At 37.9% G+C, this 25,438-nt stretch overlaps 1 long non-coding RNA gene and 1 other non-coding gene across 2 annotated transcripts in view; one reads left to right on the plus strand and one right to left on the minus strand.

The window, feature by feature from the left end:
• LOC128316451 (uncharacterized) overlaps positions 1-25,438 on the plus strand; it is a 325,892-nt gene that overhangs the window by 154,864 nt on the left and 145,590 nt on the right. Inside the window, exon 2 of the long non-coding RNA XR_008300384.1 lies at positions 842-994. This is a non-coding gene — a long non-coding RNA (uncharacterized LOC128316451). The remainder of the gene's footprint in view (positions 1-841; positions 995-25,438) is intronic.
• Positions 16,988-17,091, minus strand: LOC113602962 (U6 spliceosomal RNA). The gene has a single exon (XR_003424473.1). It is a non-coding gene; the product is annotated as a U6 spliceosomal RNA (small nuclear RNA).

Genomic DNA, 25,438 nt, shown 5'->3' on the forward strand with positions numbered 1-25,438 from the left:
TGACCTTCATCATGGCCAAGCCTTTGTAGTAGATGTTCCTGTACCTCCCCACTCTTTCATTTAGTCTCAGGTTAGCTAGTCCACCCTCTAGGAAACTTTTAACTCTCCAAATTTTTATAGCACTCTTCTGTGTTTCTACAGGCCCTGGTGCTGACTTTATGCTAATGCTTGTACTAGGTACAACTTTATTTCCACAGAACTTCTCTGTAGGTGCCTCCTTGAGTGGCCAGGACCATTTCTTGTGCCTCTGTCACAGCCACTGAGGCATGGATATGTTCCAGACTCAAGGCTGCCAAGTGAGAGAAAAAGGTCTTTCTCCTTCTCCACACCCACTTTTTTTCATACATTGTCTAAAGACAAACTAAAGCAGTGCTGCTTATGACTCCACGTCATATGGAGATTCTAAGAAAGTATGCTATTGGGTTTAACATTCACATCTAGGGACGTGAGACCATGGAGCCTGGTCTGGCTGACAGGGCCAGTATCCGCCTGTTCTCAGAATCATCTCTTCTCTGACTGCCAAAGCTCTGCCACTGTCTTAAACTTGTTTTTCCAACTCTCTTTTTGCTCAGAATGAATTAATTCCCAGAGGGCTTCACAAATCCTTCATGGAGAGAAATTTCTGGAGATCTCATTTCAGCATTTCAATGAACATAACTAGCCTGGTCTAAATCTTAGCAATAGATATTTCCTAGATTAAGGCTGAGGTCTCCATTGCATTCACAGCTGAGAAAAATTTCTTCCCTACATATTCTGTGGACCGTGTGTGTGTGTGTGCGCTTAAGTGTAGGGATTGTTTTACATTTCTTACATTGTGATAATATCTATTCTTGCTTTTCAGCCTAATTAAATGCAGCCTCATGTGCAGAAGGCAAATAAGTCAGTTGTAAGAAAAGATGAAATGAGAAGTTGGCCCAAGAGCACACAAAGGCATCAGCAAGTGTGAATATACTGCCCAGAATGGCTCCCATGAAAGTCAAGAAATGGTCTCCAGGTAATAAAAGTTCAGAGTTAGTTACTGGAGCTTATAAGACCTTAATATGCAATGTAGCCTTTCCTGTTTAGTCAAATATCTCTTACATATATATATTCTGGCATTTGAATGCAAATAATTTCTTGTTTTATTACATTTTAAAAATGCAGCTGAAAATCATAAAGGAAAGCATCACAAATTTGTGATGTGTGTATTAAATGTCAGTTTAGTGCTCAACACAATCCACAGTCATTCTCATCTTCCATGGCCATGACCCCATTACATTCATTCATTTGTTCATTTAATAAATATGTATTGAGTAGCCACAGGCAATCTGTCAACAAATGAGCATGGATGCATTCCAATAAAATTGCATGAATGGCCATTAAAATTTGATATAATTTTTACATATCACAAAATATTCTTCTTTAAATATATTTCAACTTCTAAAAAAATGTAAAAGCCATTTTTAGCTAATAGATCATACATTGACAGACAGAGGATTGGATTTGGCTCATGGACTATAGTTTGATGACCTCTGGTTTAGGGAATGTGGCATAAGGTTGCCTGGGTGGCTCAGTTGGTTAATCGTCTGACTTGATTTTGGTTCAGGTCATGATCTCACAGTGGTTAGATTGAGCCCCATATTGATTGAGCCCCAGTGCAGAGCCTGCTTAGGATTCTCCCTCTCTTTCTTTCTCTGCCTCCCACTGCTTGCATGTGTGCATGGACTCTCTCTCTCTCTCTCTCTCTCAAAACAAACAACAAACAAACAAACAGAAAAAGTAGAGAATGTGGCACATGAGTTCCATTAAAGGATGTGTAGGAGATTTCCAAACAGACTAAGGCATTCTAGATTGGAGAAATAGTGTTTAGCAAAAGTATATGTAGGTGAACAGGCGTTACTCATTTGAAAAGACAAAAATAGTATTATTGGCCCTTTGGGTTGGTGGCAGTGGAAGGTACAGGGAAGAAAACTGGAAGACCCCATGTACCTTACTGGGAATTTGATCTCTATTGAATAGGCAGTGGGGAACCACTGTGGAATTTGTGCATTTTAGAAAGGTCATTCTAGCAGCAAGTTGAAAAACTGATGAAAGCAGTTCAAGAGAAAAGCAAAGAAAATGAGAAAATTATTTTGGTCATTCAGTGAAAGATACACAGAACAGGCAATCTATCAGTTCCATGAAAGTTTCTGTTTTTCCCATAGATGTCATATCCTTTACTGAGTCAGGACCACTGCAGATGATACTCCTTTCTTTCTGGATGTTTTTTTCTTCTCTTTAATTACTTAGCTTCTTCTCATCTTTTAGGTTTTAGTTTTAATATTACTTCTCCAGACAAGGTTTCACTGACCCTTCAGATCAGGATTCATAGCCCTGAAATACACAATAAGATGTTACACTTCTCTGTATCAATGATCACACCCAGAATACCCGCTCAATATTGGCCTTCTGTGCTATGCCATAAGCCATATTGTCCCCCCGTATCCCAGTGCCTACTGCAGAGTAGATGTTCAGTGAATACTCACAGTGGCCATGAAATTGAAAGAGAGGTTATTTACCAAGCAGAACTGACAGGATTGCATGACTGAGTGTTTGACTTGATGGGATAATATAGGATTAAGGATAATTCCTAGATTTGGGTAACAAAGTGGTTGGTGGGACAAGGAGAGATGACAAAGGATAGAAGTCATATTTGAGGCAGTTGTGGGAAGGCTGATCTTGAAGTTCCAGTAGGACATCTGAGGAAACACACCAGAAAATATTTTGTCTGCTTTCCACTAGGCTAAGCTGACCATTTGACATTTGTTCTACCAATTGCAATAACCTTTGACATGGTTTCGTTTGAACTCTTTCACCCAACATGTACTAAGATTTAGAACTCTTTTCCTTAAAACATCACTTCTGTTATGTTATCCCCTGCCTCAGAAGTTAATAGAAGGCAAATTAAGAGTCACCTTTTCTCAACATGGAATCCAAGCCCCTTAAACTGATTTTATTTCACTATTTTTTTAATGGTTATTTATTTATTTTGAGAGAGAGAGAGAGAGAGCAGAGACAGAAAGCGAGGGAGAGAGAGAATCCCAAGCAGGCTCCACACTGTCAGCACAGAGCCTGATCCTGGGTTCTATCCCACAAACCGTAATATCATGACCTGAGCCAATATCAAGAGTTGGATGCTTAACCAGCTGAGTGACACATGCGCCTCTCATTTCACTATTTTGCTTTATTTCCTTTATTTCCCAACATAAGTATTCTCTGGTTGGAATAGCCATCTCATTTTCCTCCATTTTCACCATTATCTTTCCTGTCTTACTTGTTCTTTCCCTCTGGGGACAGAGTTCTGTCTGGAATTCTCTTTTTGGCCAACATAGAGCTAATCTTTCTCTAAAAGCCAGTTTAATTTCCATTTCTTCCTTGATGATTCCTTGAGCAGATTAAATATACAAAACTTGTCCTTCCTTGATTTGCCTTAATCATGTAGATTATTTCTCTGATAATAATAACACCTTCCATTTTGGGGTGCCTAGTGTGATCCAGTCCCTCATGTGATCTCATACCATCCATACAACAGATCTTCTGAGGTAGTTATTATTCACTTTTCGAAATATGGAGATTATAAAATTCAGGAAGTTTAATTTTAACTCCACCAAAGACTTAAAGTTGGTAAATAGTGACTCCAGGTCTGACTATCTATAAAGCCCACACTGCCACTTACTCTGTTGTGTGAAAGGAAAATTGTTTTTGTTTTTGTTTTCATTTAGGCTTATGAAATGTGAGGGTCTCACTTTAAATATTTTCTCATAGAGTCACTTTAATGTAATAGTCTCTGGGCTTGGAAACCCGGGATTTGGATGTCCCTTTTTCAGCTGAATGACCACCAGAAAGCCACAAAGACTTTTATGACCTTTGTCTACTCATCTGAAAAATGATAACCCAGACTGCTTAAGAAATTAAAAAACTGAGATTACTGTGTGACAATACTTTGAAAATTGTGAAGCAATAGACATTATATAAGTATTGTTAGTAGAGGTCTTGAGTAGAATTTCATCATAAATTAAAAGTTTAAAACTCATAGATAAAATGAAACTGAAGGGAATAAGAAGTTGTCAGCTTAAGCATCCACCAAAGAGAGTAGTTTAGGTATTTATTGAGGATCAGTTATCAGGGATGAGACAAATTCAGTGGACGATCTTTAAAATGTTAAATATAACACATGGTCCATGCTCTCAAGGAGCTTCTTTTCCTAAGGCAAATAGTGTGTGTGTGTATTCTTGTTATACGTGTCCATATGTACAACATATATAATTAAAATTTTGGAGATATCTATATATATAGATATAGATATACAGGTATATATATGAATTATATATTTATGTATTTAATTTGCTCAATTCTCTTTACTTAATTCTCTACCTTGGCAATTTTAACTGCCTTTTTGCCTCCTTAGCACGTACATTTTATAATTATCTTTTTACATGTGTGTCTTCCAGGATTCATCATTATAGTCCTAGCATATAACATAGACCCTTGCATATCAGTAATTAATTAATGTGATAGGAAAGAAAGGAAAAGAAAAGGAGAGAAAGAGGCAGGGAGTAAAGGAGACTAGGAAGAGGAAAAAATCCAGGTCACTTTGTGAACATTTAATTTCTCCTTGGATAATTCCCCTACTAAGGAGAATTTTCAAATTCTAAGGTCACAAGTATTATCTGTCTACAGGTCTTCCTTTTCACATACACATAGATTTTATTGCCAGATAATTTTTCCTTCCTCTGGGTTTTTTTTTTTTTTTAGTTCCATTCTTTGTCCAGACCATAGTCCTGCTGTTTCATTGTCTAAAATCAATGACTAACATCTTAATTTAATCAAAGACCAAGTAAAAATATGTTGAATGAATTGGAAAGCACCATACTAGTCAGTGAAATCCCAAGCTATGTTTCCCTATGAAGACTTTTCAATAATGGTTGACAACAACTCCTAAGCTTGTGATCTAGTAAAAGGAGGTGAGCTGGGGCCTCAAAATTTTAGATTTGGAAAGCCCCTTCCCCACTAGTAGATCTGTGGCTTAAGGTATGTCCCTCAGTGCCTATGGGCCTCAATATCTCCATTCTAAAAAAAGGGTGATAATTCCTACTCTGAAGAAGTTTTGAGGAATACTAAAAATTATGTACATAAAACATTTAGCATAATATCTGGCTCATGGGAGAAAAATTTTCAAATATACAAAATGCATGAGTTTTTGACAAATGAATATTAGAGATATTATGATGATAAATTGCTTAGTAATTTAAAGAAAGGCATATGATTAGCTACTAGAAGTGCCTGAAAATGTAGTAAGGACATAGTAAATATCAATCAATTATTGAAAAATAGATATTGAACACCTTCCCCAAACACATGAAAGGATTAATAAATATTATTTGACGATGAAGTCCTGTTGGCCAGATTTTCACATCCATTTCATTCCCTTGGTGAGGGGAGTGAAATAGTGACACAATGGGTCATTAAACATGGCCTATCATACTAAAAAAAAAAAAAAAAAAAAGCTAGTCTGAGTGTCTTAGTAAAATATTACAAGCAGCCAAACCTGGTGAATAAATAGCAAGAGAAAGTCTTTCAGAAGTGGTCCTGTTTTGTAGGTCTGGTTGAGCTATTGTAAAATAGCATAAGTTATATAACGCATCAGGCTTGAGAGAAACTAAGAGAGAAGTAAGTGAATACATGCTGGAAAGTGACACAAGCAATGAGGTTCTGCATACCACTGCTCTACCTGTCCTCATGAATTCCATGTCAGCTAAAAGGGCTAACAGCTCTTCTCATAGAAAATACTCTCTACTCCTCAGAAAGAAAAATCCATGTTTTTTTAAATTTACCTCATGAGTGTATGTACTCATTTTAGTATAACTTCCTGAACACACCCTAAAAACTAGTGGTTCTCTGAACTCATAATGAATTCTAGAAATCATCTTTTATTCATAAGATTACTTTCATAAAATCATTTCTAGGAATTCCTAAAAGCATGTTTGCTTCTCACTAAGAGAATGGGTCTACCTACCTTCTAAAATCTTGAAAATCTTCTTTACCTTCCATAGCATTCAGAAAGACTGAAATGATCCCTACATAAAAGTGTGCCTATCCCTTATTGTTGGCTTAGTGTCCCTTTTCACTTGTGCACATTGGTTTTCATTTGGCACACTTCCTATGCCCGCTATGACTTTCCTATCACATCACAAGCTATAGGACAGCCAAGCTTAAAACCCTGTCTTTAACTGTAAGCCTAAACCTTTCAGGTTTCTTTTTGTCAGTCTGAACAGGGCTGAATTACAGAAATGAAGTAAAACTGATCCTGTTGCACATATTGGCTGCACTCCTTTGGTTTTGGGCAAAAGCCTTCCAAATCCAACCATACGATGTCACTGAACTGAGCATTGAAATGTATTTGTAAGAGCCAGGACTTAAGCCACCTGAAAGTATCTGATATCTCTCTTTGGTGAGTTTGCCCATTTTCTTAAAAATAGAGCTACTTTTAAATCCTTCTACTGTACAATGAGTTCATGTGAGGACAGACATTTCTTACTCAATACCACACCTTTTCAGAGACTTTAGAGGCTGGATATGGTTACCTTGTTCATAGGTCTGATAATATCAAATGTTGTTCTAAGATTGATTTGTATTTGTGTAAGCTTTGGTGTTATAATCTCAATACTTAAACCAATCTTTTGTTTTTGGTTTTTGGGTTTTTTTTCCCCTTAGCTACAAAAGCCTATACCCCAGCATGCCATACTGAGACATAAAGAATCTATATTCACATTTCAGGCTTGGAATGTATGCTTAATAATGCATTTCTGGGAGCCTCAAAGGCTTAGCTAAGCTCTACCAGTTAGTTTACGATTCCCATCTCCTTATCTCTCCCTTTCTTTCTTCCTTAACTCAAACATGGCACTTGCATTGTTATTAATCAGAAATGTGTGCTTTAAAAATGGTTTCCAGTTTTTTCATTTCCTCTCCCAAGAAACATTTATGGATATGCAGTTCTAATCTAATCTAATCTGTTTTTTGAGTTTATGAGAAGTGCAGTCCCTGAACTATAAGAACTGAGAACTTTGGGAAAGGTGACAAAACAGGGGAGTAATCTGCCCCAGACATCACTTGTGTAAAATTTCTCCAGGACCCTGACAACTACACCGTGAAAACAAAGCAGCAGTCCATTGTCAATGGCATTGGTCCATGTGCCTGTCCTCTGCTTATGGCAAATCATCCTGGAGAAGCCCGTAACTTGTCCCAGTTGTATTATCATCTGTGAACGTTGTCCTTATGGGATAGTTTATTGGGTTCTGGAGCTATAATATGAGGCAATATCCCAGGAAATATTAGATAATTGAAAGCTTTCCAAGAATCCAAGGAATTTACCTATAACCATGAGTACTGTTTTCTACTTTAGGAACTAGAATAAGGAAAGCTAATGATAATAATAATAATAATAATAATACACTTTTAATAATAATAGTATTAATGACCCTGAATAAAATCTTGAGAGTATACATTTTGCTAGTCATTGTACTAAGTGCTTTCCAATATTCTTTCTTCCCTCTGAATCCTCACATTAACCATATGAAACACTATCTCCATTTTACAGATAAAGAAACTGAAGAATTAAACATCTAATTAATAGCTAATTAATAGTGGTAACAAAAGTTATGACAACAATAATAAGCACTATTTTAGTATATGTGCTGCCAAAGTGAGTATAATCAGCACTATTGTAAGAACTTTACACGTATTACCCCAATTTCATTCTCAATAACAAGCCAATGAGGTATGGTCCACAATTAGAGACTTTATACATGAAGAAACTGAGGCACAGAGAAGTTTTAAAAAACCTCCCAAGGGTACTTAGCAAATAAATGGTACAACTGAGATTTGGACCCAGGCACTTGGCTTCAATATCAAAGCCACTAAGCCTTGTGCTATACCATCTATCCAGAAGCAAAATATAAATAGATATAGATATTGTTAATACCTAGCTCATAACAACAACTTATTTACCTTATTTCAATAATAGAACACAGCTGGTATTAAGACGAATAAAATCTTGCACTCCTGGCTGCTGAAGCTAAGTATGACATAAACAAACCAGCCAGAGAGACCAACCCTTCCCATATTGCCCAGTACCTCCCCAGTTTCATCACTGTCAGTCCCACATCCCCCGCAATCCTTCAGTTCTAGATTGAACAAGACAATTGGTAATAGCAGTGTGGACCATGAACATTGCTTACTTGGTACCTTAGCTTTGCCCCAACATCAATTTCAACTGGAGGTTACCATGCAGAGAATTAAGACATCCATCATTGGAAGCTTGGCAAATAAACCTTATTCTAAGGCTCTTGTTTTAACACTTAGCAACTTCGTAACTTTCAGTATGCCAAATATTCGTGCCTAGAAAGGACTCAGTAAAACTGAATTGAGATTAAGGAATTTATCGCTGATAAGAAAGAAACATACCACTGGTCCCATCAGTTCTTTCTGACTTTACCCCTCTCTACCATACTATGCAAAAGCCAGCATTTACTAAGGGACTTTGTGAAGAGTTTGAGCTGGGAGTCACCAACGACTTTCTGTCAAGGGACCCCAGAGAGTGGCCTCATCCTTAGATAATCTGTGAGAAAAGCATCTCTAATTAATCTTTTTGTACTTGAAAAAGCCAGTTCTAGCAGCAACTGTTGGAAAACACAAAGATTATGGCACACCTTCACTGGTGAAGTCTGGCAGAAAATAGGACGGGTATCCTTAACAACATCTGTAATCATTTTTAGTAAATAAAGCCCTACCATCCTGAAAAATAAAATTGAAACAAATTTAAAGAACCATTTAAAGAATACATGTTGTGTAAAAAGAAAACATACTCAGTTGCATTCACACGTTCTCACAATAAGCATTTCTTGGGTGCTTATTATATGCCAGACGCTGCTTTAGAGACTTGAAAGGGGTAAAAATAAATAAGATAAAATATGAAGTAAAATATGCTGAAAGTATTATGTTCAAAGTGCCAAAAGACAGAGATTAACTCAAGGTTCCTGGGTGGCTCAGTTGGTTGAGCATCCGACTTCAGTTCAGGTCATGATTTCATAGCTCGTGGGTTCAAGCCCTGTGTCAGGCTCTGTACAGACAGCTCAGAGCCTGTGCCTGCTTTGGATTCTGTGTCTCCATCTCTCTCTGCACCTCCCCTGCTCATTCTCTCTCTCTCTCTCTCTCTCTCTCTCTCTCTCTCTCTCTCTCTCACAAAAATAAATAAATGTTGAAAAAAATTTTTTAAAAGACAGAGATTAACTCTGACATGGAAGCCTTGAAGTTGAACTCAAGGCTAATAACTAGGAAGGCTAATAACTAGTGTGCTAATAACTAGGAAAAGAAGAACCTTCCTGGCAGAACAAATGTCATATGCAAAACTAAGAAAGTCAAATGGATTTGGTGTTCTGGAGGAATCTCAAAAACCTTTCTGTGGATGAGGCAGAGAATGAGATAGAGGGGCTGTAGACAAGACTGGAAAAACATATTGCTTTTGAAATCACTTTGGATGGTAGATTTTCACATTTGTCCCAAGAATGGGCATATAGTAATAATTTTATTAATAGTGATATTAAAAAATACTTTATTGAGCACTTACTCTGTTGCAGACACTATACTATTTATTTTGATTCTCTCTGGTTAGCATAGCTAACCTACAACTATGAAAAGCAAGCATATTTTCCAAAATAAAAAAAAAAGTGAGAAGAGTAGCAATGTTTTAAATTATTGTAATTTTCCCCAGCTTTATGAAAGATAATTGGCATATAACGTTGTGTAAGTTTAAGGTGTACAATATGGTGATTTAACATATATTTATGATTGTCATAATAAGGTCAGTTAACACATCCATCACCTCACAGTTACGTTTTTTTTGTGGGAAGAACTGTTAGCAACTTCCAAGTAAACATACAGTATTGTAAACTATAGTTACCATGCTGTACGTTAGATCCCCAGAACTTGTTTATCATATAACTGGGAGTTTGTTTGACTACTTTGACTTTGCCTTTGACTACTATCATCCATTTTCTCCATGTAGCCCCACCTCTGGCAGCTGCCAATGTATTATTTCTATGATTTCAGTTTCTTTTTAGATTCTACATATAAGTGAGATCATACAGTATTTATCTTTTTTCAATCTGACTTAATTTACTTGCGTAATGCCTTTGAGGTTCATCCATGTTGTCACAAATGACAGGATTTCCCACTTTCTCACAGATAAATAATATTCCTGTGTGTGTGTGTGTGTGTGTGTGTGTGTATCACATTTTCTTTATCCATTCATCTATTGATGGGCACTTTGGTTGTTTCTCTGTCTTGGCTATTGTAAATTAATGCTGCAGTGAACATGGAGGTACAGATATCTCTTCAAGATAGTGATTTCATTTTTTTTCCTTTATTTGTTGACATATGCTTAGAAATTGGATTGCTGGATCAAATAATTGTTCTATTTAAAAATTTTTGAGGAAATTCAATTCTGTTTTCCATAGCAACTGTATTAATTTACATGCCTACCAATAGTGTTTTCCCAGATTGGGGACCAAATTTGCCTTTCATCCCAACTGCTGAACATAGACAGCCCTTCTGGGAAGAGTGGTCACACATACTCAGCAGCTGCAGAGTACATCCTATGGGCTTTATGGTCAGGGAGACAAGACAGCAACCATGCCCAACTGTTGTGTATACTCTCTGGCCCCAGATAACCAGGGAGCCTGAACAATGATCCTGACCAGCCTCAGAGTATAGCCCATAGTACCATTCAGCCATGGAGTCCAGTCTACCACCCAACCCAGCAGTGAAGCTTAGCATACGGCTCTGCCCAACTGCTGAACAGAGCCTGCAGCCTCATCCAGACACAGAACCCAGCCAGTGACCCCATGCAATCATGGAGCACAGGCTGTAGCCCCACTCAGTCAGGGAGTCCAAACAGCAATCATGCCTGACTGCAGAACCCAACCATGGCACTCTTCACCTGACCTCAGAGCATGGGCAGTGGCCTTGCCCACAGAGACCACAATGGCAAACCCTGCTGACTTACAGACACTACCAGCTGATCCATATAGTACTCCAAGCTAAGAGGACTGGCTAAGGTCTTTCCTTGCCAACAAACCTATAATGTCTAGTAGAGGAGACTCTATACTCAAAAGCACATATGCCAATGCAAGGATACAAGGATCACAAAGGATCAGGTAGACATGACACTGTCAAAGGAAACTAATAAAGCTCCAGTAAGTGACCCTAAGGAAATAGAAATCTATGAACTGTCTGACAAAGAATGCAGAATAGTCTTCTTAAATTGAGTGAACTACAAGAATACACAGACAACTAAACAGCATTAGGGAAACAAGGCATGAGCCAAATGAGAAGTTCAACAAAGAAGTAAAAAAACAAACAAACAAACAGAAATTCTAAAGCTGAAGAAGAATACTGAACTGAAGAATTCAATAGAGAGCTTCAATAGCATACTCAACAAAACAGGAGAAAATCAATGAATTCAGACAGATCATTTGAAATGACCTAGTTAGGAGGAAAAAAAAAGAATGAAAAATAAAGTCTACCTTTTTTTGATGGCATGGGATCAAAAGAATCAATGTATACATTATGGGAATCCTGGAAGGAGACAATAAAAAGGGACAGAAAGTCTATTTAAAGAAATAGATGAAAACTTTGCAAACATGGGGAGAGAAGTAGGTATCCAGATTCCTGAATTCCCAAATAGGTTGAACCTCAAAAAGGCTATACCAAGCTTATTATGTAAGCCTCATGGTAACCACAAAAGAAAAGCTTGTAGTAGGTTCACAAAAGGTTATGATAGAGGAGTCAAAGCATACCTCCACGAAAACTAATTAAATCACCAAGAGAGACAACAGAAGAGGAATCAAAGAACAAAGGATCTACAAGAGAAAACATGTAACAAAAGGACAACAGTAAGTTCTTATACCTAACGATAATTGCTTTAAACATAAATGATTAAATTATCCAATCTTGCAAATTTATTTTAAATGTTTTTTAAATGTTTATTTATTTTTGAGAGACAGAGCATGAGTGGGGGAGGGGCAGAGAGAGAGGCGGGAGGATGGGGTGGGGGGGGAGACACAGAATCTGAAGTAGGCTTCAGGCTCTGAGCTGTCAGTGCGGAACCCAACATGGGACTCGAATCCATGAACTGTGAGATCATGAACTGAGCCGAAGTCGGACGCTTAACTGACTGAGCCACCCAGGCACCCCTCCACCCTTGCAAATTTCTTTAATGTTTGGTTTAAACAGAGTTGATTCTAATATCTGCATTGTAAATGTGATATGTTGATTTTGCCTGAAGTTTACTTGTCATATATTGGGCTCTATGCTGGATGACAGAAATATGGTGAACAAAACAGATGTGATCCCTTCATTCATGGAACCAACAATCTACTGAGGGATGCAGTCCATCAACCATGATTACACCAGTAGTTTTCCAACTGCTACTGAAATAATGGCTCTGCAATAAAAGCAGCAGATGCTGGGGGAGACTGAGTGGCTCAGTTGGTTAAGTGTCCGACTTCAGCTCAGGTCATGATCTCACAGTTTGTGAGGTCAAGCCCTGCATCAGGCTCTGTGCTGATGGCTCAAGGCCTGGAGACTGCTTCAGATTCTGCCTCCCTCTCCCTCTACCCCTCTTCCACTCACGCTCTGTCTGTCTCTCTCTCTCAAAAATAAACATTAAAAAAAAAAGAAAAAGCAGAGGGTTCACTCTGCTGCAAGAGTGCCTGGCCAGGGAAAGCAATCTAGGCTGAAGAATCTGGGATTAGGTGATTTGCAGGTTATAATCACACTAAAGCCTTCAGAAAAAAGGAAAAACACATTTTCATATGCTAATGTAGTATGTTCATTTTTTAAAATAAAATTCATTATTAGCAAACTCACATTGAAGCGATCAGCTAGACAGATGGAAACTTTGGATTCCAAGCAGATTCATGTCTTTCTATCAGCTAGCAATTAGACATGTGAAAGCATATTCTTAAACTATAATGTGTCAAAGATTTGCAGTTTTTAAAGGAATACTGTCAGGCTGCGAAACTTACAAAATTATCCAGTTTTTTTTTATTACTGCCTTTGATTTATATGTTCCCAAAAGCAAGGTCTGGAAATATTCCCATTTTAGTTATTGCAGTCATTGGAGAAAATCGAAAACATAACACATTTTTTTACTTTCTTAAAATTATCTTAGAGTCTTTCAAGGGACCAAACTTTATTAATATATTCTCTTCAGAATATTCTGCTTTCTTAGTAGCAACAATGACAATAAAACAAGTATTTTGGGATTCTGGAGATGTCTAGGCAACCCTCCTGAATTTTGAACTGGGAAGCAGAGATAAATGAGCAGTCGTATACTGGCAAACACAACGCAAGCTGGTGGGTTAAAATGAGCCTCTGGTACTTCCTCTCTCCAATCTAGATCTAGAAGCCACCTATTGACTTCCAGTGCATCACTATAACCCAACTGATCACAAGGAAGGTCCCAACCTGCCTCTGTGCGGCAGACAGCTCTGACCTGGTGAACAGAAGGGGAACCGAATCGGGTGAGAGAGGCCTGAGGATAGGCAGATCCTGAAAAGCCACGTGGAATCTGAGTAAGGGAGCCCTGTGATCCCTGTTTCCACTCTCACAGATAGGTATCTTTCCTCCTCCTCTCCCAGCTTCCTCCCCCTCCTCTTGTAAGAACAGGCCAGTGGAAGAAGAGAGAAAAGACTAAGGAAAGAACTTGGGAAAACGGAAAACATGTGCTCCCTCCAACTAGTATGCAATTTAAAATCAGGGTCCAGGAACAGTTTCTATTTGTTACTTTCATTGTTTGTCTCTGTTGTGGCTAACACTAGAAGCAGTGGAACATAAAAGAATCCAAGAACCTCATCTTCTCTTGTCTTCCCACCTCCAACCAACCCATGAAATCTGTCTGGAAAAACTGACATATTAGTATGGAATCTAGACTTCTAGAAACCAATCCTAGAGATGGTTCGTTTTTAAAAATAACAAGGTTTCCGTGTGGTACAGAGTAAAGAGCTTTGTAATCAGAGACCGGCCTCTCCCTCAACACCCTCTCCAAAAGTGTATAATCTTTGGTGAGTTACTTAACTTTCTGAAACAGAGTTTCATCTACATATTTGGGGTGAAGGAAGGTTAAAGTAATACTAGCTTAAATTTTTTTAATATCAAATGAGAGAATATATACACAAGCAATATTCAAATAAGTCACTATTTAAGTAAACAATTATTTCTTATTGATTACAACTTTTATTTGAATGTAGATAAGAAGTATAGAGTCACTGACATTACAGAATGTACTTTATTTGGTTTTTCAGAATTTTCAGTGAAGTTCCTAGGGAAGAATACTTCTAAAAAATATTCCTAAATTCCTTCCTTCCTTCCTTCCTTTGTCCTTCCTTCCTTTGTCCGTCCTTCCTTCCTTCCTTCCTTCCTTCCTTCCTTCCTTCCTTCCTTCTTTCCTTCCTTCAGAAGTAGGCTAGTCCAGAAGTATGCTAGTCCAGAGAGTATGTATTAAGTATTGTACTTTAAAACTCCCTGGGTAGTGAGATTTTTTTGTACCATTTATTTATGTGAAAAAGATTTTAGTGCTTTATTTACAAAATGCCTAATTAAAACCCGATTCATCATAATTCAGCCTTAACATCAGAATTAGAAATGCATGAAAAATCTATGTACTTGCCATTTAAGACTTACTTAAATTACTCTGAATTGAGGGCTTTTTATAATCAAACACTGATTTATTACACTCCAGACATCTCTGTAAGGGAAACATATATTTTACAAAGGAAAATAAACTCAACTCTGATGTCCTCAAAATATTACTCTATTTAGTAAGTGTTAACATTTCTAAACACACACAGAGAGACAAAAATGGGTGTTTGTTATTATTTTAGATTTAATTTGTTGTGGTTTTTAAATTTTGTAGTTTATTTCACCATATGACTTTACTTCACTGTCAGTTTATTACAACTTTCATAAGTAAAGTAATATACTTAATACTTAATTGTTTCTTTCTTCCTTTCTTCCTTTTTTCCTCCTCCTTCTTTTTCCTTTTTTTTTTTAATTTTTTTAAATGTTTATTTATTTTTGAGAGAGACACACAGCACAAGTGGGGGAGGGGCAGACAGAAAGGGAGACACTAGAATCTGAAGCAGGCTTCAGGCTCTGAGCTGTCAGCCCAGAGCCTGATGCCGGGCTCAAACCCAGGAGCCAAACCGTGAGATCATGACCTGAGCTGAAGTCGTACGCTCAACCGACTGAGCCATCCAGGTGCCCCTTCTCCTTTTTTTTGAATCTTAGTCTACACATTTTCCTCAAATAAATTTTTGCAACAGCATGTTAACTATCTAAAATGATAGCCAAAAAAGTGGACCTATCAAGATAACATAAGTCAGTATAGGCCTAGGAAGAAAAAAGAGAATGCATTTCTCCATTTTGCCTACATACATACATACATACATACTCTTTGTTATTTTATTTGCATAGAAGCCCATGAGTCTATCCATATATGACCATAGAGTGAGTCCATCCTCCGAAAGGGAAAAAAATGCTAATCTTTCAACTTTAACTGTAGAGTCCAACACACCACTTATTCATCTGTAGTATATTTGTATAGGTTAAATAACATTGCTCCTAGCAAAAAAAAAAAAAAGGAATATTAGTGGTACAATATGTAAAATGTGTGCTTGGATATCTTCTAAAGCTGTATTGGTAGGAGAATTCTGCTTTTGCAGGCAATACTTCTATCTCAATTACCAAGATAATTTCACTTCAGCATATGCAGCACCAATTAGTGCATTCCATGTGGTCATATAGCTTTGTAATACCCCTTTTCCCAAGCTCTTCCACCCCCATATCAAAAAGACAAAGATGTTTCCAGATTCTTGTGCATCGCAGCTACACTGGGAGCGCCCAGCAAACAACTAGTCTAAATATTTTGATCCTATGATTTATCTTTTGTCATTGTTATACTTGTAGCATACTTTGGCCAATACTTCTGCCAAATTGTTAGTATTTTTTCTTTATTGGTTGGTTGGTTTCAATCAATGCGTTAAAAAAAAAACTTGTTAGTGATACTGCCTAACTCTCATATATGGTTATGAAAAGATTGCTCAAACATGTTAAAGGATCTAGTATACTGATGTCATCTGCTAAACATGATAAAGAAGTAGCATGGTATGCTTCCGTAACTTAAATAAATTCAATTATACATGTGCAGAGAGAGAGATCAGCTAATTGTATCCACTGTCCACAGGATGAGCTTACAGCCCCCAGTAAGCATGAAATGGAAGATACGAATCTGCAATTCCCCAGTTATCTCCTTCTCAGCTACCTGAGTGTAAGCATCTTGCTGCAGTAACTGTTATCCTCATTTTTTAAACATGCAGTAAACACTTTTATTCTGAGACATTAATGCCAACTGTCGCCTGTTGCTTAACCAAAAAAAACAGCTCTACGGGGCGCCTGGGTGGCTCAGTCGGGTAAGCGGCCGACTTCAGCTCAGGTCATGATCTCGCGGTCCGTGAGTTCGAGCCCCGCGTCAGGCTCTGGGCTGATGGCTCAGAGCCTGGAGCCTGTTTCCGATTCTGTGTCTCCCTCTCTCTCTGCCCCTCCCCCGTTCATGCTCTGTCTCTCTCTGTCTCAAAAATAAATAAATGTTTAAAAAAAAAAAACAACAAAAAAAAACAGTTCTATTCTAAGACCGGAGGGAAAACTGTATTGGATTTAATGGATATTTTACTGGAAGTTCATTTGCAAGGGCATTATTTATTTTATTTCATTTTTACCTTAAGTACTAACCTTAAAACTAATTCCCATGTGAGATGCTACTATGCTGTAAATTCATCATTAGCGGTCAGAACCATAATTTGGGGTTTTTTTTTTCTTCATCAGTAGTTTTTGTTTGTTTGTTTGTTTTGTCTTTTTTATGGAATGCTTCATGAATTTGTGTGTCATCCTTGCACAGAGGCTGTGCCAATCTCTGTATGCTTCCAATTTTAGTATATGTACTGGCGAAGCAATCACTTAATAGTCTTTTGATACAGATCAGGAGAAAATTATAGTGTGAGAAAAAGAACCTCATTATTATCACTAAAGTGCCAATATTTTGGTTGTCATTTTATAAACAAAGAAGTTGAAGGCATTTACTAAATCAAGACCAAGCTCCAGTGCAAATCTAGGATTCACTGGGACATGAATCAAGGACACCATGGATTTACATTTAGCGAAAGAGCTAAAAATGAGTGAGTGCTAATAGATGCTATAACTATAGAAATTGAGTTTTAAGTTAATAAAAGCAATGTTATCTGATTGGACAAAGAAAATGGGCATCCTGTTTTTTTCTTTTCTTTCTTTTTTTTTCTCTTTTGCATTTTGTTATTGTAGTTAATGATGACCAAATAATATACTGGAATGTAAATATAGAAGTGTAGTTTGCACGGCGCCTGGGTGGCTCAGCTGGTTAAAGCCTCCTACTCTTGGTTTCCGCTCAGGTCATGATCTCAGGGTTTCCTGAGTTCCTGCCCACATCAGGCTCTGTGCTGGCAACACAGAGTTTGCTTGGGATTGTCTCTCTCCCTGTCTGCCCCTCCCGAACTCACACTGTCTGTCTCTCTCAAATAAATAAAAATAAATAAATAAACTTTAAAAGTGTAGTTTGCATGCCACAAATGGATAAAAACTTTTCACTGTACTTATTATCATGTATTGTTGAACAAAACTTACCATTTAAATATACTAATTAGTTAATGCACAGTGAAGAGGGACTAAATAAAAGATGTAATGACAACAGCCATAGTAGTAACATGATTGAATACTTTATATGTGATTGAATACTTTATATGTGTCATGATTGAATACTATATATGGTGATAAGTTCTTTTCTTAAATTATGTAATGTAATCCTCAGAGCATGTGTATGTAGTGGATATTATTATTCTTAGCCATCCTTTGCCAATGAGAAAGTCAAGATATAGAGAACTTTGATAATTTTTCCAAGAATCACAAGTAGGTAGCATTAGAGCCACTTTTGAATCTCTCTAATTCCAAAGCCCATTTAATAACTACAGTGCCATTTTGACACACACATGAATATTATAAATGGACCTAAAAAATTTAATGATGGATTCTCATAAATTAGAAATGAATAGGCTTCATTAAAAATCCTGGTAAGTCATTACTGTGTCATATATACTTTTTTCATTCTTTTTAAAAAAAATTTAAAGATTTATTTTGAGAGAGAGAGGGAGAGAGAGGGAGGGAGAGAGCGTGAGTGGAGTAGGGGTAGACAGAGAGGGAGAGAGAATTCCAAGCAGATTTCATGCTGACACAGCACAAAGCCCGATGTGGGGCTCAAACCCATGAACTGTGAAATCATGACCTGAGCCAAAATCAACAGTTGGACACTTAACTGACTGAGCCACCCAGGTGCCCCTCATTCTTTCATTCTTAAATAGTCTCAAATCCCTTCTGCCCTGCTATGTTAGAAGTTAATGTGGCCATTGTTTCTGTCACTGACTATCTTTTATTGTTGTTATTGTCAAGATGGTGAGTGTCATTCTCCTCTGCCTCAAAATGAGACAGCAGCCTTGCATGGCAAAAATGCAGAGGCAGAGCCAGGAGATGCTGAGAGTGGTGGTGGCAGCCACTCTTTATTTTGACTGTCAGTGGTCGTTTACTTGCTCCCAGAATAATGCAGCTGCAATTGTGAACGTGACCACCATCCCGCTGCTAACCTCTTCCTCACCGTCAAAAGAGTTGTCTATTCTCCCAGCCTCCCCCACTTTACCAGTTTCTCATGTGTGTCATTCTGTTTTCTCTTCTGACCTACCGCGTATTGAAACTTCTTTGCCAAGGTTATAAATCATCATTTTGTTGCTAAACCAAACTAATCTTTTAAATTCTTTTCTTAGTTGACTGAACTCTGTCATTAGCCACACCTGACCATTTCCTCCCTCTTGAGTATAGTCACGTTTGTTTCCCAGTGCTTTAATTTCCTACCACCTGCCTGGCTATTTTTCTCAGTTTTCCCATGTTTATCTTACAAAAGTGTGACTTACATCACTGCAGTAGACATTTTCACCCCTTCAATCTGGCCACAGGGGTTAAATTAGAGATATCCACATGACCTAAATCAGGTCAAATAGAGCCCAAGAGATTCTTTGCTAGGACTTATGTTGAAGCCATCAAGGAATAATTATGTTCTGTCTGCTGAGGTTGCTGGGCAATGAAAATGATATAAGCACAGGGTTGCTGGGGGTCAGAAAAATGAGGCTATCACTGTGGAAAGCACATAAAAATGGAATCCTGATTAATTCATTTAAGTCTCTGGATCTGGATGCAGATGGGTCTGAAACCTTAAATATACATCTGGATTTTTCCGTAATGTGAGCCAATACATTTCCTTGATTGCTTGAGTGAGGTTTTATATCATTCACAAATGAAAGAGTTTTTGATGATAAAATACTCCCCTTTCACCTATTCACCCATCCCCACTGAGTAAATGTAATTTTCTATTAGAAATCTCATTTTAAGTATTTGCCTGACACCAAACACTCAACACTCCCAAATCTATCCACCCAGTTTTCTAACCGGAATCTGGGGCATGATCTTTGACTCTTTCCTCTCCCTTAGCTTACCTCCTCATCCAAATAAATCATTCAGTCCTATTAATTTACTCCTAAATTTTTCCTTATTCCATCGACTTCTCCCCATTGGATAGTGGACACCGCTATCTCTTAGATTACTTTAATCATTTCCTAGGTGATTTGCTTACCTACAGTCCATCCTTTGCCTTATAGTCAGGGTGATGTGTGTCCAAGGTGCAAATCTGACTATAGTAATCTATTTAAGATTTTGTATGTCTCTCCTTTTCCCACAGAGTAATTAAGACCCCAAACTCCTTACCATGGCTGCCATCATGATTTGGCCCTTGCTTACCTCTCCAGCCTCAGTCCCTGTTATTTCCTCAACCCTCACAGTTTCTCACATGGAACTACTCTTAATCCTTCAAATGGGGCATGCACTCTTTGTTTTAGAATACTCTGCTTTAGATACTCTTCTCCCCTGCAGTGGCTGGTAGAATTCTATGCACCCAAAGGAACCCTTCTCTCAGGTCTTCAGGGCTCTAAGATCACTTCCAAGTCTGAGTTAAATGCCTTTATTGGTGTCCTGCTGGCTTCTAAACTGTATTTACCCACTGTAATTGCCGTTTACATTATCATTGGCAATTTGTATCACTCAACCTGAAAGAACCTCTTGAGAGCAAAGATCTCTTGTAGCAGTGCTGCTCCATAACTCCTTGTGTAAATGAATGAATAGGCAGTGATTGAACCATCAGTCATATACTGATTGAATACAATGGACATTGAATCGACATAGATTGAGTTTTCTGCTTATATAACTATATAAGCCTCTCTCCAATATATTCTAAGTAGGTCAGTCTCAAATAAAAGTAAAAATATATATATTTGCAATTTTCTGGTAGAGGAATTTCAGATCTTATTTGAAACTTTTCACTTCCTAAACTAATTTGATTGATATTATACACTTAAAATTAGGCAAACGGTTTATATCAGGGAAAATGAGGGCATGACCTTAACTTTCCGAATCCATTTTCTTGTCAAAATTTGGACCTTTCAACCCCAGGTTACATATTCATGTTTAAGCTTAAAATAATAAAATTACAAAAGAGACAGGTTGATAGTTCATGAAGGAAGTTCTGCTGCTCTGTGATAGCTGAGTGCTTTACACAAAACATCAGAGATGACAAGCCCCTTGCCTCAAGCAAGAGATCCCTGAGGACAGGAGGACAAATAGCGAGAGAAATAAGGATGCTGGAGTGAACCAGCATTCACACTTCCTGCCCTTCCTGACCTCTCCTCACCACGCATGCCCGCGCTCACACACACACCTGATCCTCACCCATGATTTGTTGGTTACCAAGTATGATTTCAGATTGCAGCGATTTGGGTTTCTTGACCACCTAAGAAACAACTATTTAAATCTTAAAAGCTTATCAAGGAAATTTTCTATTTCCTATACCTAATTTCCTATTAAGGAAAATAAAGAACCAAACATAAGAAACAAATTCAATGAATGGTTTAGCAAACTGCAGAAATTCCCAACAGGCTTTCCTGAATTTACTTTCAATTAAAAATTTTTTTCTAATATCTATTTATTTTGAGAGAGAGAGAGAGACAGAGAGAGAATGAGCAGGAGAGGGGCAGAGAGAGACAGAGACACAGAATCTGAAGCAGTCTCCAGGTTCCAACTGTCAGCACAGAGCCCGACATGGGGCTTGAACCCACGAACCGTGAGATCATGACCTGAGCTAAAGTCAGACGCTTAACTGACTGAGCCACCCAGTCAGTTGAATTTACTTTTTCTTTTCTCCAATCCTCAGTTCATCACAAAGAAGTCAGAGAAATATTTCAAGAATTGAAAACTCAGATTCTGCTTCAAACTCTTCAACATCTTCCCATTACTTTTGGGATAAAGCCCCTGATCCACAATATACCTCTTTGTCATGTACAACCCAACTTCTACCTACTATTCAGTCTGCAGCAGGTTTGTTTTTCTTTATCAACACATACTGGCCATAGATGACCTTTCACTTCCTTGAGGGCATCATGCTCTATTCTGTCCCAAGGCCTTGACACATACTGTTCCTCTGCCTAAAACACTTTGACACCCACCCTTCTATTTACTTATCCATTAGTTCTCAGTTCAAATCTCACTTTCTCAAAGAAGTCTTCTCTGAGTTATGAGTGGATTAAGTCATTATTACCCTAGCCACTTCCTTCCGGTGACCATGACCTTTCTTGGAAGTGCTTATCAATTGCCACACTGAATTATAAACTATACAAAGTCAAAGACTGTATCTGGTCATTTTCTTTGCAGCTTTGGTACCTATCACAGTACCTAATAACTGCTGGTGGTTTATAAATGCTTGTTGAATGAATCAGTGTATAATTTAGGAGAAAAGGGACTACACATGTATATAATTCAATATCAGCTAAGACCACTCAGTAAAGCTTTGTTGTCAATTGCTTTGGCAGTAACCAGCTCTAATTATGGCTAATTTCTTAAGCTATGCTCCATAGCATTTTGTTGTCTCATGGCTCACTAAAAATGTTGCTTAAAGTTTAATGTGAATATGGACATCTTTAATTGACTGTTTTTGTCTATGTTATTAAATATCCTTCTGGGGTGCCTGGGTGGCTCAGTCAGTTGAGCATCCAACTCTTGATCTTGGCTCAGATCATGATCCCAGGGTCGTGGGATCGAGCCCTGCATTGGGCTCCATGCTGAGCATGGACCCTGCTTGAGATTCTCTCTCTCTCTCTCTCTCTCTCTCTCTCTCTCTCTCTCTCTCCCTCTCCTCCACTCTGCCCCTCTCCTCCACTCACGCTCTCTCTCTCTAAAATAAAATAAATAAAAATAAATAAATATCCTTCTGCTACCAAAATTCATGCACTGACAACTTGGAGACCATGTCAATTACTAATCCTATATGCTGAAAACCTTCTATAATTGTGGTGATGTAGCCCATCTCAGCAGGATACCAGCCCTCTTACATTTTATTGGCATTTTATAACCACAATTTGAAACCTTCCTACAGATTTTCTGCCTTATCATTCTCTGCAATATCTCTAGTACCTGATAGCACATGGCCTCAAATAAAAGAATCAATGCTCACTTGAAAACCAGCCTCACCAGCATAGTCTAGATAGAATCTTATCTCCACAGGTGAGTCAAGATAGTAGTCCTTAATCAGTTACCATCTGCCCACTACACACTCTCTTCTCTTCCAAGGAAGTAGTACAGTTTCTTAAGAAGTTGCAGATCTGGTTGGTTTAATCCGCAATTTCCAGCCTGGTTCTTACACATTCAATTTTTAAAAACCTGTTACATACTTTAAAAAGTGAAAGGTTTATAAGGATAATCAGTTTTATTACTTCCCATAGCCTAGATATTTGTTTTATCTAATATTTTTTCTCCAAATTTATCTTCCAAATTCTCCTTTAAATTTCTTATTTCTGCTCCTTTATCTTTTTAATTTTCAAGGCTAGCTTTGTTCTCTGAATCTTACTGCCTCTTATTCTTACATAATGCAATTTTATTTCTTTATAAATTTTACAGAAAGTTTTCTCCTATTTCTTTCATCATCTCTGTTTCAATGATTTTATTGTTTATTTTTATCTCTGCTTTCATATCAGAGGATTTCCTCTCGTGTTTGGTGATTGTTGTTCTCCCATTCATCTTAAAAGAGAGCGAAAAGCAGATTGCATATTTCTCCACTTCTGGATTTCACTGTAGTGTCATCTGGCTGACTTGTTTCTTTGGAGAACCATTTTGAAGACTATCAATATCTGAAAATTCCTTTTCTCAAGTTGGTCAGTTTTCTAGAGAGTAATCCTACACTGTCCTGTCGGGAGAGTATAAAAGATGTGTTACTAACTATGCATTTATAATTAAAGGAGCCAAGAGGGCCCACTGTTGATATGCAGACTTTTACTTTGCTTTTCTATATTTATAATGATATATTTGTCTTCATCTGTAATGGTGTCCCCCATTTTCAACTTTTCTAGAAGATGAACTCTAATCCTCTGCTGGGGCATAGAGTCTTTCCTGCCTGAGCATAGCATGGGAGTGGATCTGGGATTTGAGCTACTATTTATATGGCTTTTTGAACAGTCTTCTCATTTTCAGACTCTCTTGTGCCCTACCCCAATTCAGTGTAACTGGTGTTTCCCACTTCAAGCTTTGCTGGATTTACACATTGTGACTAGCTTGCCTCAGAGACTTTCACCTTTCTGAATAAGCTTTAGCTTTTTCTGGTCTATTAAATCAGTCATAACTTATTCATTTCACTTTCAGTTTCTAAGAGTTATTACCTTTTCCTGTGTACATTGTCCTTGTTGACTTGTACCATTTTTTTAAAGATTTTTGTAAGTTTATTTATTTATTTTTGAGAGAGAGAGAGAGACACCAAGAGCACAGTGGAGGAGGGGCAGAGAGAGAGAGAGAGAGAAAGAGAGAGAATCTGAAGCAGGCTCCAGGCTCTGACCTGTCAGCACAGACCCCGACACGGGGCTCTAACCCACAAACCATGAGAACATGACGTGAGCTAAAGTCAGATGCCTAACTGGCACCCAGGTGCCCCAAGATTTCATTTCTTATGTAATCTCTCCACCCAATGTGGGGCTGAAACTTACAATCCTGAGATCAAGAGTTGCATGAGCCAGCCAGGCACCCCTGTACCAGTTTTGAAATCCATTTGTGGTCTGGGGCGCCTGGGTGGCGCAGTCGGTTGAGCGTCCGACTTCAGCCAGGTCACGATCTCGCGGTCCGTGAGTTCGAGCCCCGCGTCAGGCTCTGGGCTGATGGCTCAGAGCCTGGAGCCTGTTTCCGATTCTGTGTCTCCCTCTCTCTCTGCCCCTCCCCCGTTCATGCTCTGTCTCTCTCTGTCCCAAAAATAAATAAAAAACGTTGAAAAAACTAAAAAAAAAAAAGAAATCCATTTGTGGTCAGTTTAGTATGGTTTTAAGAAAAAATAATAGAGATGGTGTTTAAACTAGTGATTTCCAAGGGTTAGGATGGTGGGGAGGAAGATGATGAGTGTTTTACCCCATAAAGGGATAATACATGTGAGATCTTTGTGTGATAAAACAGTTCTGTATTTTGATTGCAGTGATAGTTAAATGAATACAATATGTGACTACAACGAACAAACAAAACACCATATGCACATTGTATCAATGTCAATGATTTTGATATTGTACTACGGTTATATGAAATATAACCATTATGGGGGTGTCTGGGTAGCTCAGTCGGTTAAGCGCCAGACTTCAGCTCAGGTCACAATCTTGCAGTTCGAGTTTGAGCCCCACGTCAGGCTCTGTGCTGACAGCTCAGAGCCTGGAGGCTGCTTCCGATTCTGTGTCTCCCTCTCTCTGCCCCTCCCCAGCTCATACTCTGTTTCTCTCAAAAATAAATAAACATTACAAAATATATATTTATAAATATAACCATTATGGAAAGCTGGGTTGAAGGGTACATGCGTTCTCTATGTTTGTAACTTCTTGTGAGTTTATAATTTCAAAATAAAATGTTAAAAATGTATATAGTAGCTAGAAAAGGGATTGTGTGAAGACATAATGAAATAATACTGGTCACTAGTTAATAATTACTAAGGCAGAGTGATGGATATGAGGGGCTTATTATACTCTTTTGTCTGATTTTGTATATATTTGGAATTCTTTATAATAACAAAAAGTTTAAAAAAATCAGGGAGTATGTCATATTTACTTCTGTATCCCCAGTGTCCAGCATAATGCTAGATGGTTAAAAATATTTGCTGAATAATAAA

The sequence above is a fragment of the Acinonyx jubatus genome, chromosome B4 (assembly GCF_027475565.1).
Source record: "Acinonyx jubatus isolate Ajub_Pintada_27869175 chromosome B4, VMU_Ajub_asm_v1.0, whole genome shotgun sequence".
Lineage (NCBI taxonomy): Eukaryota > Metazoa > Chordata > Mammalia > Carnivora > Felidae > Acinonyx > Acinonyx jubatus.